General features: G+C 52.3%; 1 protein-coding gene across 3 annotated transcripts in view; it reads right to left on the bottom strand.

Moving 5' to 3' along the window:
- LOC105560323 (insulin-like receptor) overlaps positions 1 to 3,859 on the bottom strand; it is a 55,643-nt gene extending 51,784 nt beyond the window's left edge. For 2 of the 3 annotated variants that reach the window (XM_012009345.1, XM_012009342.1), the window contains exon 1: positions 3,294 to 3,859. The gene's annotated coding sequence lies outside the window, so the exon portion shown is untranslated. Of the gene's footprint in view, positions 1 to 3,287 lie in introns of all 3 variants that reach the window. The other variant, XM_012009343.1, reaches the window with a different exon arrangement.
- Between the last annotated feature and the right edge of the window lie 1,885 nt (positions 3,860 to 5,744).

The following is a 5,744-nucleotide window of genomic DNA, read 5'->3' as shown; positions in this document are numbered from 1 at the left end:
AACCCTACTGCTCGGGATAATGGTTGGAGTAGCCAATTTACAAACCGCTGTAAAGTAGGCAGTTGGTTGGAGCAGCAAAGTCATGTATTAACTCCAGCCAAGTTTATAACAGCTTTAAAAATTGGCTACTGCAACCAACAGAAATGCTATGCCATATTTGACTATTTAAATTGGCTGACGCAGCCAGTTCTAGGCTACAGCAGCCAATTCTTTTTTTGAGTGTACTAGTCCTTTTCAAGTATATGCGTTACACCCACCAATTGTTACAGCAAAAGATAGAACATGTCGTAGTACACAGAAAATAAATAATAATAATAAAATATGTCCATCGAAATAAAAAAAATTGATTACCTCACTCCGCAAATCGACAGACAAACGTCTAGTCATACAACAGCCCAGAGGAAAACATTTAATTTTATTAAAATAAGAGATTTGCCAGCCTATGTCGTTTGAATTTCTTTTATCACTGGCGACTTACCATTTCCAAAATTTATGATATATATATATATATTTATATATATATTTGGATATTCACTAAAAGAAATAAATTTTGGGGGAAAATGAAAACAACCCCCTTGCTCTGTCCCTAAGCGGGAGATGCGTCTCGCCGGGCGTCGACAATCCCGAACGTGAAATAATAATTGGCGCTCGCTACGCGTCGACGAAGGTATCTTCCGATTTTCATTTGCAATTCGATGCGACGCGACGCGACGGGATTTCGACCGGTCAATTTTCCTCGATTGCGAGGCGTCGCGTATGTCGCGGTGCCACGAGTTCCCCTTAGCATAACAATGCCGGGCAATCGTTCTATTGGATGCGTGTGCCCTTGGTATGCGCTAATAACGCAACAGCGCCGGTGACATTCCGCGCCATCGTTGCCGTGGTACTTTTGCTTGGGGAACGGGCGAGCTATCCAATTACGATACGACGACGCGAGCGCGAGTCTAGACATCATCGTCATTTCGTAGAAACGGTGGTATTGCATGGTATCGCGCGGGAACGTGGCGAGTGGCAATCGTTTTCCGCGCGCGTTATCGATGCGAAACAATAGCCACCAGTTCGCTTTTGACGGGATCAACGTGCCTGACAGTTGCAAAAAGAAAAAAGGGGGGGATAGAGAGAAAAATCATCCTTCCGTGATTTGTGACGACGCCCGGGGGATAAAACGAGCCGCCGGCGCTCGTAGGAATAATAAAAGGCGAATGAGAAAGAGAAGGAGCGAGGGAGCGGGGCAAGGGTTAGGCATTGCGGGCCCGGGCGGTTATTACCTGTCGTTAATGTCAGCCGTCAAATAATCCAATATCATTTTTACGAATATTTTCAAGGCTGAAACGTCTCTCGCGCGGACACTTTACTGATTTCGCGTTAGTTAAGGCACACCAGGCAACAACTTCTTGCCGATGTCTATGACGTCGTAAACGTCGCCGTTACTCACGCGGTTCCACGTTATTTTCCGTGCCGGCGGCCTAATAAGAAGGCGTTTAACTATGCAGTGTCGGCCGCGCGAAGCAACGCCACGCGAATTGATCTCAATTCCGATCGCGATCGTATCGATTCACACGTCATCGCGCCCGTCGCCCCCCCCCCCCCTCGCTCTCTGAAAAGTAACGGACGTTTCTTTAATTACTTACTCGCGCTCGGTTTCGTTTCTTCGATCGCGGGATGACTGACGTCGAGAAGCGAATACCGTAATTACAAAACAATTAAGCTTCACTGCGCGACGGTTCTCCGCGGAGAAGAGCTTCGCTCGACAATAGAGAGCCGCGCGCTCAGACGCGATCGCTCCGTGTAATTGTTTAGAAATTTAAAAAGCGAACGGGGTCTCGAGGAGCAAGCCAAAGGTTAACAGATGCGTCGCCTCCGTGCGGCTCAATCGATACCCGGTGAAAGAAACGCGGGGAGCATGTCGTGGCTATCAATCGGGCATTCCTTATCGGAAATCAACCGCTGGAACGGTGGATCGATCGGCGACTCGCGGATAATCGCGGAAAGGAGAGACGGCGTCCATTTTCGGTGGGCGATGTGGCGCGCGGCGCGATTACGCGAGACGCATTCCGTCGGCTTGGAAAACTCGAGACGAGACTCCGCGCCGGCGCGAGAGGGGAATCGCCTATCACGGCGAATCAAGCCGTCGCCGTCGCCGACGGGCCGGTTTTCCGCAAGATTGGATTCGAGGGCAGGGAAAGACGGAAGACGGCGTGTTTACCGTCGCTACGGAGAAGGATCAAAGCGGCGCGGCGACAAACGGAGCGAATACGGCGAATCGCGCGAGCAATAACGGCCGCGCTCCGCTCGAGAAACAATACGTGTACGTTTACGACAATCGTGCGTGCGTGCGTGCACGCGGGTAAGAGCAACAAAGGTGCTCGCGCTCGAAGGAGAGTGCTTTGACGCGAGCTGAAATCGAGGGGCCGAGGCGAGGCGAGCCGAGACGAGCCGAGCCGAATTGGCGGTTCTACCGCGGCTCCTCTCCCCGGAGCACGCGGGGAGACGTCGTCGCGACGTTTCGCTCGCTCGCGACGCGACGCGACGGCGCGACGCGGCGGCGAACGAGGTTAGCCGAGCGACCGCGAGGTCAGTGACTAAAGAGAGAAATATCGTGGGACGCGATATAACCGTCGCCACGCTGCTTTCTTGCCTATCGACGCGCCGCGCCGCGCCGGCAGTCTTCTGCCGGAGCAAACGACGTTTGCCTCGCCGAGATTCGCAGAAGCGTCCCCTCGCCGCCGCCGCCCCCCTCACCACGCCCTCCTCCCGGTTCGTCGAAAAAAATCGTCACCGCCGATTTCGTGCGTGGAACCCGGTCCTGCCCGCCCCTCTCGCGAGCGTGCGAGCGATTTTCACGGCGGTCTTGGAGGCCATTGATACCCCCGTGTCGCCGTAGCGCCGCGCCGCGCCACGCCGGTGAAAGCATGCGTGTTTCGCGGAAAAGGACTCCTTGGAGAGCCCCGCGTCGTCGCCCCCCCCCCTCCCCGAGACACGAGGAACAACGCCCAGAGGCGACGCGAGAGGAGCGCCTGAAAAAATCTCGCGCGCACTTTTTCCCTCGCCTCCTTGCCCCCCCACCCGCCCGCCCGCCCCGCGGCGGCCGAGATCGCGTTCCTTCTCCGTTGCGAACGAGGGGAGGAACGCGACTCGCAGCCGCTCCGGTGGAGAAGTAAGCGGATAGGTCCGACGGCGAAAGCCGAAAGCGGCTCCGCGATCGGACGCCTCTCGTTTCGTTTCGGGCGACAACAGCCCGAGTATGCCGCGTAACGACGGAGAAGCGTGACAAGGGAGAGACATACGCTCACCGAAACGCGGCGTCCAGTCGCGGTGTCATCACTCGGCGTCCTTGGTCGGGCACGATCGAAGATCGCTCCCTCGTCGGGGACCCCAGGTCGGCTGGCAAACACCGTGGCGATCACTTTCCCCCGTGGACACCAACACCACTGACACTTGCGCGCGTAACACGCATAACACGCGAGGGCCGCGATCCGTTTGTTTATCCGTTGGCGTCGGCCGTGCCGTGCCGTGCCGTGCCGTACCGCGCCGTGCCGTGCCGTTCGTTCTCTCGACGGAACGCCGAGACCCTCGGCGACGCGGTCTGCCGAGCCGCGTCGTGAAGCACGCGATGGAACGGGACGGAACGATCGCGAGTCGCGAGCCGCGAGCCGCGAACTGCGAGCCGCGAGTCGCGTCGTTAAACGAATATTCGCGCTTGGGTCGCTCGGTCGGTCGGTCGCTCGCTCGCTCGTTCGCTCGGGGCGAAAGAATCCCCCGCGCGACTCGCACACAACTTGTTTACTAGAACGCGCACCGCGCCATGCCCCGTGAACGCGCGCCCGCCGCCGCCCGCCCCTCGCCCACCGAGCAAAATAAGCGTCTGCGCAGTGGCCGGCCTGTGCTACGCTCTCCCCTTCTTCTCGCCGAGCGCGCTTTCTACGCGCGATAAAGGGAATATCTGCCTTGACGTACTACGACGCAACCGCGACGAGCCAGCGCGTAACACGCCAACAGGCGCGGGTTCATCGTACTCCCGCGCCACCGTCCAAACGATCGCGCGGTGCCCGTTTACCGCGCACCGTAAACGTCGTGACATCTGAATTTCAGCGGCAGAGTGATTACCTGCGCGGACGATAACCCGGCGCGGATGATAAAACCCGCCCGAATAACGATTAACCGACCGGTCACGCCTCCCATGGAGATTGACCTGAGAGCCACCACGGTCGTATGCCCGCGCTCTGTCGGTCCTTTCATCTTTTCCATTTCGATCACGTGTACTATTCCGCCATGTTTTTTTTTGGTAGAAAATCCTATCGCACACTCATTTCACACTACCGTCTTATAGATAGTACATGGAACCACTATTGCCGGTATTCATAGTCGATTGTTATTTGAAAATCATCTTAAGTGTTGTCTTAAGACGCTAACACGGCTCTGTGATTGGTTGAAAACACATTAAGAGTATACTTAAGATGATTTTAAATATAAAAACGGACTATGAATACCGGCCTATATTTTGTAACAATACAAAAATGTATACGATTATTATAGACGAATTATGTAAAATCCAGACTATTGTATTAAATATACTTTATATTTAATATTTTTGAAAATGGGTATTTATTAAAATAATTATATAGAATACTGAAAGCCTTCCTTTTAAATATGAACTCACAAAATTTTATACGTATGGTTTTGTCTCTAACACTTATTCGAATGCTCGTTGGAATCGTTTGAATAAATAAAATGAAAGCACAGAACAGATGATTCATTTTGCACAAGTAGCAAATAACAAAAATGTAAGACCTTACGATTTCTCTGCCGTTGCCCGATGCCGCCTAGGCCTGCTCCTCCTCTCAGATTTTCTTGTTGCACTCACAGCACTCACTCGCGAAAATCAATCGCGCGAAATTTCGGACACTCCCGTACGCGATGTAAAATACCGTGAAATGCAGTAAGCGACGTTCTTTACTTGCTGCCCGTTCGAGTTGCGAAGAACGACAGAGCGAATTACAGCGCGAACGCTGAAGTCGCACAAATGTCTCTCTCTTCCCGAAAATGGAACAGATTACACGAAATCGATAGATAGTTAAAGGCGCGATGCGTAAACGAGATGTAACCGCGACAACGTACCACGGTTTACTTTCGTATTTTCCATGAGTTAGTCTCGTAAAATATCCATGTATGTACACGTTAATAAAGAGCCGTAGCCTCAACGCGCAATTCGTTTCTTATTACAAGTTGTAGAAACTTAATAATTAATTTAGTAGCGTTACTTGTCACTGATAAAGGAGTCCAAATCAATAGCGTTTTATCCTTACATTCTTCACGATCGAGTCTTAGAAACCGACAACGCAAAAACAATATCACGCACGGAGCGACTCGCGCCACTGCTTGGCGGCTCGACGTTCGGCGAGTGACTGTGCGGCGACCTTAGTGTAAACAATGCTCCGCGCGACGTCGTACGATACCACGCCGAGTGAAAAACAACAAAAAAACGTTCGTTTTTGTGTTGAGAATTCGTTGGCCCATCTACGTAAATGAAAATTCCGTACTTATCACTCGCCCGCCGAACGTCGAGCCGGCAGGCAGCAGCGAGAGTTGTTCCGTGCGTGATATTATTTTTACGTTACCGGTTTCCAAGACTCGATCGCGAAGAATGTAGGGATAAAACGCTGTTGATTTGTACACCTTTATCAGTGACAAGTAACGTTACTCGATTAATTATTAAGATTCTAAAACTTGTAATGAGAAACGAA

This window comes from Vollenhovia emeryi, unplaced genomic scaffold (assembly GCF_000949405.1).
Source record: "Vollenhovia emeryi isolate VEMERY1.0 unplaced genomic scaffold, V.emery_V1.0 DF939233.1, whole genome shotgun sequence".
Classification (NCBI taxonomy): domain Eukaryota; kingdom Metazoa; phylum Arthropoda; class Insecta; order Hymenoptera; family Formicidae; genus Vollenhovia; species Vollenhovia emeryi.
The sequence above is the reverse complement of the archived record's forward strand: the minus strand, read 5'-3'. Positions and strand labels throughout refer to the sequence as shown.